The following is a 9,118-nucleotide window of genomic DNA, read 5'->3' as shown; positions in this document are numbered from 1 at the left end:
CGGCAGAATCCCTCTGGATACATGTCGAGGAAAGACCAGGGGGAAAGAGGGCAGGAGCAGGAGACCAGGGGGAGGTGGCTGCCGCCATCCAGACCACAGGTGACAGTGCTCGGACCAGGTGGTCCCAGTTTCTCAGAACTGGAACAGTCCGGGGACTGGCGTTGTATCGCAAATCTGCGAGCCGGACAAGACGCCTAATGAGCCAATTAGGTAGGAGTCATCTTTATTGCGCTCAGGTTCAGAGCAGATTACCTCTGTCAAATTCTGAACAAACGCAGGAGGGAGTATTTCCTTTTTATATCCTTCTTTATGTAAGACAGCTTGTACCCTTGAGTACATATCGTATCTAATCAAACACCTGTCATAGCTATACAGACAACTTGTAACTTTGAGTACATAGTATATCTAATCAAACATCTGTAACCTTGGGTGAACAAACACTTGGCAAAATATGTGAATTAGTATTAGTATCAGTGTATCAGCCCCTTTAGATGGCTAGCTTGCAAGGTCAGACAATTAAGTTTATCTTTTCTATTCAAGTAAAAAACAAAGTTATTTCACAGTTTTAAAATAACAGAGTTGACCTACAGAATAAGAGACTGCCTAAGAATAGCAGAGTAGTTCAAACAGCAGTTTTCCTAAGGAGGGATCCTTACCATGCTTCACTGGATGAACAAATTGCGGGACACCCACGCAAGGGACTACTACGCAGCGATGGGAGGGAATGGCTACTGATGAGGCACCCACATGGCTCAATCTCAAAAGAATTCTGCCGAGAGAAAGAAGCCAGACAAAAGCAGAGTGCCTGCAGTGTGACCCGTTCCTACAAAAGATGACAACATGCAAGCTAACCTACCTATAGTGAGAAGGCTGACCTGTGGCTGCCCGGGAGGGGTGGGATGAGGCAGGGAAAGCCATGGGCATTTGGAGACATGCCGGATGTGTTGACAAGTGTTGACAGATTGGATGGCGGTGTAAGAGACAGAGAGGAGTTGGGGACGATGACTCTGTGGTGTGGGGAGGGCTGAAGGTGACAGGGTGAGTGGCAGAGTCAGGGGTCACCACAGAGCTGCTGGGGGCAGGGCAGAGTGGAGGTGGCACAGTTGAGGGCCCAAGCGGGGGTTAGGGGGCCTGCGGGTGTGCACATGGGAACGTGCAGGAGACAGTTGAATGGATTGTTCTGGGTCTCAGGAGGGAAGTGGGGATGAGAGAGGACAACAGGGACGCACGGAGCAGGGGGCAGCGGTGTGCTGCCAAGCCAGTTCTCTGGGGGCAGAAATAAAAGCCCCGATTTGTGCTGCTTGTCCATTTCTGGGGTGTGATACTCCTACCACTGGCCAGTTTCAAGAAAGGACCTGGAGAGAGCCCTAGCTGGTTTGGCTCAGTGGATAGAGCGTCAGCCTGCTGACTGAAGGGTCCCAGGTTCGATTCCGGCCAAGGGCACATGCCTGGGTTGCGGGCTCAATCCCCAGTTTGGGGTGTGCAGGAGGCAGCCAATCAATGATTCTCTCTCATCATTGATGTTTCTCTCTCTCTCTCCCTTCCCCTTCCTCTCTGAAATCAATAAAAATATATTTAAAAAAAAAAACAAAACCTTGAGAGATACACTTGCCTTGACCTCATGCATCCTGCGTGTCTTCCTCCTGAGAGAGCATTGTGTCAAGACCGGTTTCAGCGGCAAGTAATGGAAAGACCCAAAGTCAAATGGCCTAAACAAGATGGAAGTTTGTTGTTTTTTAAATATATATTGATTTCAGAGAGAAAGGGAGAGGGAGACAGAAACATCAATGATGAGAGAGAATCATTGATTGGCTGCCTCATGCACACCCCACACTGAGGATCGAGCCTGCAACCCAGACACGCGCCCTGGACGGGAATCAAACCACGACCTCCTGGTTCATAGGTCAGTGCTCAACCACTGAGCCATGTCGGCCAGGCAGGGAGTTTAATTTGCTTTTACATAAACGGAGTCTGGAGTTAGCGTGTCAGGGCTAATGCGGCACCTTCATGATCGTGGGGACCCTGCCTCCTTTCATATTATTGCTCTGTCATCTGTCCATAACTTGTGACCCAAGGTGGCTGCTGACGCTCCAGCCATCAGATCCATATTCCACCCAGTCAGTCGTGAAAAGGAAGAAGGGCTTAGAAAAACTCTAAGGCCAATCCCTGGATGTCCCATGCAACACTTCTAATTGGTATCCATCGGCCAAAATGTCACACGGCCACACACAGCTCGGGGGCACATAGAGAAGGTAACGTTTGCTGGGCTCCAATGCATCCATTTAAAAATCAAGGTTTGCGTGAACGAGAAAGAGAGGAGCGTGGAGATCAGGGGAAGCTCTGCCAAAATCCCATTCCTTCTGCAGAGAAGGCTGGTGGTCTGGACCTGCAGACCCTGAGGCTCTCTAATCTGAGATGGTTCTGGAGAACTGATTCCACCAAGAAGAAACTATCAACAGTGCGCCAGGGGGGACAGCTCGCCTGGGAGCCGGTGGCCTGGGGAGCTGTCAGTCTCTTGTTAGAGCCCAGCCTTGACCTTTCTTATCGAGAGAGAGCCCTGCCCTGCCCAGATGGGCGCGGGCACTCATAATTCATTCTTATCATTGGAAGCCACGGGGGTGCTTCCCTATGATCCCCAGAAGCTGTAAATGGGGTGGGGCTGTGATCTCCTGCACCCCTCTCCTCCCAGAGACCAAAGGCCCATCCCACCACTGTCCTCGGCAAAAACACGCACCTCCACCATGGCCGGGTGGCTCAGTTGGTTGTACACTGAAAGGTCTCTGGTTTGATTTCTAGTCAGGGCATGTGTTCAGTCCTGGGTCGGGGCACGTACGAGAGGTAACCAAATGATGTTTCTCTCTCTCTCTCTCCCTCTCCCTCTCCCTCTCTCTAAAATCAATAAAAACACATTAAACAGAAAAAAGAAATTTATTTTTAAAATAATTTTTAAAAGGAACTAGATGGAGAGGGTGTATCCCGCTGTATCAGCTTCCAGAGAAGAGTGTGGCAAGGTGGAGCAAGACGGGATGGAATACACGGGCCCCTGCACGATGAGGGGGTCAGGGGCACCGACCCCCACACCATCGAAAATCCAGGTATAGCTTCTGTCCCCCCAAAAGCTTAACTACTAACAGCCAACTGTTGGCAGGAAACCTTACTGATACCATGAACAGTTGATTAACACATATTTTGCATGTTATATGTATTATATACTGTATTCTTACAATAAAGCAAGCTAAAGAGAAGAAAATGTTATTGAGGAAATCATCTCTCTATATAAAACCCTAATATGCAAAGAGACCGAACAGCAGAACAGCTGAACAAACAACCTGTTGCTATGATGTGCACTGACCACTAGGGCGCGCGCACAGAAAGCAGGTGAGCTGGGGCACCAGACCAAGGCAGGGCACAGGTCGCTGTCATCAGGATGAGCCTCTGGTGGTTACTGAAAATTCTTTGCTCCCATGCAGCGCGGTCTCCCCCAGCCACTCGCACCTGCTGCTGGTGCCAGTCCCACTCGCATTCGCTGCCGGCACCCAGCACTGACCCTGATTCGTCAGCGCTGTAAGCGGGTGGGAGCTGTGGCTGCCGGCCCCAATCACCCCTCAGGGCTTCTCCACCTCCCCCTGCTCCTGATGGGAGATCGGGGCCGGCAGCCACCTCTCGCACCCACTGCCGGAGATGGCCCTGCTCGCACCCACTGCCTGTGCCCGGCACTGGTCCCAGTAGCTCAGCACCATCAGTGGGTGCGAGCAGTGGCTGCCAGCCCTGATTGCCCCGAGGGCCTCTCCACCTCCCCCTGCTCCTGAGGGGCATCGGGGTAGCAGCCACTGCTCGCACCCACTGACGGTGCTGTTCCCGCTCGCACCCACTGCTGGCGCTGGCCCCAATCCCTCTGCGCCATCAGCAGGCACAAGCGTGGGAGAGCCGGCAGCGGGACGGGGCTGCCTGCAGACAGGGGACCAGGGGCTGCAGTGGGAGGGGCCAGGCAGGGGCGCAGAGGATGGGCTGAGACCCGCCCCTGTGGCCAGCGCAGCCTTGTGGCCCACAGTTCCTTTCAAGGTGCATGAATTCATGCACTGGACCCCTAGTAAGGAAGAGAAAATACATTACGGTACCATAGGTATTTACCCCCCCTTCCCCCAAAAAAACAAGTATAAGGGGACCCACAGAGTTCAAAGCTGTGTTGTGTTGTTTGCGGGTCATCTGTAATAACAATAGCTTGATACTGTTACAGCCTGAAGCACAGGGCCAGGGCCAAGCCACAGAAGAGTTTGGTGGAAAGTGGAGGATGGACTAAGGATGGAGGGATGGGGAGACCAGGTGGAGACCTCTGAGCCGCTGGGGAAGGTGCCAAGGGCTGGACCCGCCAGCACATCCTGAGCTATCAGAACTGACTAGTGCAGTGATGGCGAACCTATGACACACGTGTCAGAGGTGACACGTGAACTCATTTTTTTGGTTGATTTTTCTTGGTTAAATGGCATTTACCTATATAAAATAAATATCAAAAATATAAGTCTTTGTTTTACTATGGTTGCAAATATCCTCAAAAAATTTCTATATGTGACACGGCACCAGAGTTAAGTTAGGGTTTTTCAAAATGCTGACACGCCGAGCTCAAAAGGTCCGCCATCACTGGCCTAGTCCGTGGCCACATTTGTTAGCGTTCTGACCAGCTCTCTCGGGAGGAGGGATTGGGGGCTGAGAGCAGACACCACTGGGGTCCTGCAGATGCTGGAGAAGGGGTGAAAGGTGCTCCAGGCAAAGGGGGCAGCGGGGGCACGGGCATGGCTGCGCCCTCTCATTGGTACTCCCAGCCCATCAGGCAGGCACAGGCTGAGAGCCCTATGTCCCTAAAAGCACAGGCTTGGTCTCCTCACTCCTTCTTGTCTTTCCCACTCAGCAGTTGAGGTCATCAGTATGGATTGTATTTCCCACTGGATGGCGCGGCTTCAGACTGGGATGATGTCCACTTGCCAAGGGCCGGTGCCTGGCTCAGTTCAGCCTAAGTACCAGGGAAAAGGACTGATGCTAAACTGTTGGGGGCAAAGGTGGATAAACTGCAGTGAAAATTAAAACAGTCATAATGAGGCAGGATAGGAGAAAGCTTGGGAAACTCCTGGACGAGTGGAACAAGGGAAACTGAGACAAAAAGAATTAAACGAGGCCAAACAATTTGAGCAATTTACATCCAGCTAGTGCAGTGGTTCTCAACCTTCCTGATGCCGCGGCCCTTTCATACGGTTCCTCATGTTGTGGTGACCCCCAACCATAAAATTATTTTCGTTGCTACTTCATAACTGTAATGTTGCTACTGTTATGAATCGTCATGTAAATATCTGATAGGCAGGATGTATTTTCATTGTTACAAATTGAACATAATTAAAGCATAGTGATGAATCACAAAAACAATATGTAATTATAGATGTGTTTTTCCATGGTCTTAGGCGACCCCTGTGAAAAGGTCGTTCGACCCCCAAAGGGGTCGCGACGCACAGATTGAGAACCGCTGAGCTAGTGAATCACAAGGTCTTATCTTCCCTCACCAAGAACACTTAGGAGCCAATTGTTTACACATTTAATTGTGATGAAAAGAAACCAAATTTACCTCCTTAACGATTTTGAAAGAACAGTCAGCCGTGTTCGGTATCTTCATGTCTTTGTGCAGCCGATTGAGGCTCCTTTTCTTTTGGTGACACAGCAGAAAGTCTCGCACCGTTATGTAGACAGAGCTATTGTATTTTTATCATGATGTGCTTGTTTTTATCTGCGTGCATGTAATTAGCATACCGAATTTATCTTCTCTTTTCCATCACCACTTGTCCCCTCTATGCCCTCCGCCTCCCTTCATCCCACAATCACATGCTGTTGTCCACTCCATGAGTCCTCACACTCTCATTTTTTCCTTTTTTGCTGAATTGCTCCATGCCTCCCAAACATATACACCACCACCAGAGCTGTCTTCCTGCTGTCTATGAGTCTGTCTCTATTTTGCTTGGTGTGTAATTAGCATATTAACATATCATATTGTGGATGTTATTGTTTAGAAATTGCTTTCAGCCCTACCCGGTTTGGCTCAGTGGATAAAGCATCAGCCTGCGGACTGAAGGGTCCCAGGTTCGATTCCAGTCAAGGGCATGTACCTTGGTTGCAGGCACATCCCCAGTAGGGAGTGTGCAGGAGGCAGCTGATCGATGTTTCTAACTCTCTATCCCTCTCCTTTCCTCTCTGTAAAAAAAATCAATAAAATATATTAAAAAAAAAAGAAAAGGAAAGAAAAGAAATTGATTTCAGGCCCTAGTCAGTTTGCTCAGTGGATAGAGCGTTGGCCTGTGGATTGAAGGGTCCTGGGTTCGATTCCGGCCAAGGGCACATGCCCGGGTGGCGGGCTCTATCCCCAATGTGGGGTGGGCAGGAGGCAGCCAATCAATGATTCTCTCTTATCATTGATGTTTCTATCTATCCCTTCCTCTCTGAAATAAATTTTTTTAAAAAACTGATTTCAGCTTATTTTAGAGGAGTTGTATTAAAAAATATTAAGTAAATATGTAAAAGTGTAGGTGAGTGTGCATATGGGAGGGATTATGATGTGGTGTGAGAAAGACTGAGGTTTGGAAGCACCAACATGCTAAATCCTTCTCTTCTCTCAGGGTCATTTTAACTGTTTCCTCACCAGGGGGCGTCCCTTTCCTGTCCTCAATCTTGGCTGGATGCCAAGTCATATGCTCTCCAAACTCTGTTTTCCACCTGTCCTTTCTAGCAAAGTTATCTGTTGGGCGCAGCTACAGTGTTTTGGACATGTTCAAGCCTTGGACTGAGGAGAGGGCACAGCCCTCTCATTGCCACATGCAAGTCCCAGCTGGAGGGCAGAGCCTTCCCAGCACAATTATAGCCAACGGCTCTAGCTGTAAGCTTGAACCTGTGGTCCGAACACGTGGCCCCCTGTGCCTGAGTGATAGAGTTCAGGTGCATGTAGTTGAGTAGGATCGAAACTCATGAGAATGTTATAAACATCTTGGTCATGCCCTCACTTTGCCTCGTGGCATCTGCTATAAAATAAAGACACGGCTTGTGGGCGTTGGCGCTGTCCATCAGGGAGCAGCGTCCCACCGAGACCCAGCTTTCATTCTCTTGTCTGTCTTTTCTAAGCCTTTCATCGCCCCCACTCAGGGTCACTGAACCAGGCTGAGCTGGCATGAGTATGCCATGGCCGTTCCGGCTCCCCACAGTTATTTTGGAGGCAAGTAACTGAACCCCAAATCAACCTGTTCTGGGAAGTGCAGTGGGAATATCTAGAGTCTAGATCAGGAGTCTTCAAACTACGGCCCGCGGGCCACATGTGGCCCGCCAAAATCATTTATCCGGCCCGCTGGGTGTTTTTGTCGCCGCTGTGTCCATAGGAATTTGTTCATAGTTTTTTTTTAAACTATAGTCCGACCCTCCAACGGGTCTGAGGGACAGTGAACTGGCCCCCTGTTTAAAAAGTTTGAGGACCCCTGGTCTAGATATTGGTTCTCAACCTTCTGGCCCTTTAAATACAGTTGCTCATGTTGTGACCGAACCATAAAATTATTTTCGTTGCTGCTTCATAACTGTAATGTTGCTACTGTTATGAATCGCAATGTAAATATCTGATATGCAGGATGGTCTTAGGTGACCCCTATGAAAGGGTTGTTCGACCGCCAAAGGGGTCGCGACCCACAGGTTGAGAACCGCTAATCTAGACGCTCATAGCCAGCTTCAGGCACAGCTGGATCTAGGTGTTTAAATGATGTCATCAGACATCTCTGCCCATCAACTGGCTACCTTTCCCATGTGTTGGCCTCATTCTTAGGAAATCTCTCTACTCATGGTAGAGAGAGGGCCTCCGCAGCTCCACACTTAGATTCCTTAGCAAACCCAGCAGAAGGAAAATGCTTTAATCCCCAGAATTCTGAGGAGCAGTCCTCAGAACGCTCCTCCTTGGTCTGCTTTGGGTGGTGTGCCCAGCTCTCAAGCAATCACTGAAGGATGGGGCTGAATGGCTCTGATTGGCCAGACTTGGGTCACATGTCTAGCCCTCGCCCAATCACTGTGGTTGGAGGATGAAGTGCTCTGATTGGTTGGGCTTAGGCTTCTCTGGACCCATGAGGAGGTTGGTTTCGCAGAAGCCCTGGGAGCTGTTAGCTGAATAAAAGAGATGCATGCTGGGTGAGCAGAAACCACAGTCCTCATCCACATGGCGGATGGTAATTTGTCGGCCCGGCTAGAGGGTTAAGCCTCGGACTGACCCGTTGGCAAAGCCACAAACAAGTCCCAGCTTAGAAGGCACAGTCCTCTTAGCATAATTAGGCTTGACCTTAAGACGCTGCCTAGATCCTTCCTAGGCAGCTAATGGGCTGGGGGAGGCGCAGCAAGTGCTGCCAAAACAAGTGAAACTCACAAGAACATTGTAACTATGGCGACCACTACCTTGTTTACCTCTGGCTATAATGTAAAGGCTCTGCTTGCCTCTGGATATCTCTCTGTGGCCTCAGCCAGGCACAGGAAGATTCACCTAGATTCTAGACCAGCGATGGCGAACCTTTTGAGCTCGGCGTGTCAGCATTTTGAAAAACCCTAACTTAACTCTGGTGCCGTGTCACATATAGAAATTTTTTGATATTTGCTACCATAGTAAAACAAAGACATATTTTTGATATTTATTTTATATATTTAAATGCCATTTAACAAAGAAAAATCAACCAAAAAAATGAGTTCGCGCGTCACCTCTGACACGTGTGTCATAGGTTCGCCATCACTGGTCTAGACCCAGCTTATTCTCTTTGTCATTTCTTTTTTTTTTTTTTTTTCTTTTTTTTTTTTTTTTAATATATTTTATTGAGTTTTTACAGAGAGGAAAGGAGAGAGATAGAGAGCCAGAAACATCGATGAGAGAGAAACATTGACCAGCTGCCTCCTGCACACTCCCCACTGGGGATGCGCCCGCAACCAAGGTACATGCCCCTGACCAGAATCGAACCCGGGACCCTTCAGTCCACAGGCCGACGCTCTATCCACTGAGCCAAACCGGTTTCGGCTCTTTGTCATTTCTTCATCCTTCACCACCCTCACTCAGGCTTGCAGAACCCTAGAC

Source organism: Myotis myotis, unplaced genomic scaffold (genome assembly GCF_014108235.1).
Source record: "Myotis myotis isolate mMyoMyo1 unplaced genomic scaffold, mMyoMyo1.p scaffold_m19_p_19, whole genome shotgun sequence".
NCBI lineage: Eukaryota > Metazoa > Chordata > Mammalia > Chiroptera > Vespertilionidae > Myotis > Myotis myotis.
This window is presented reverse-complemented; position numbering follows the sequence as displayed.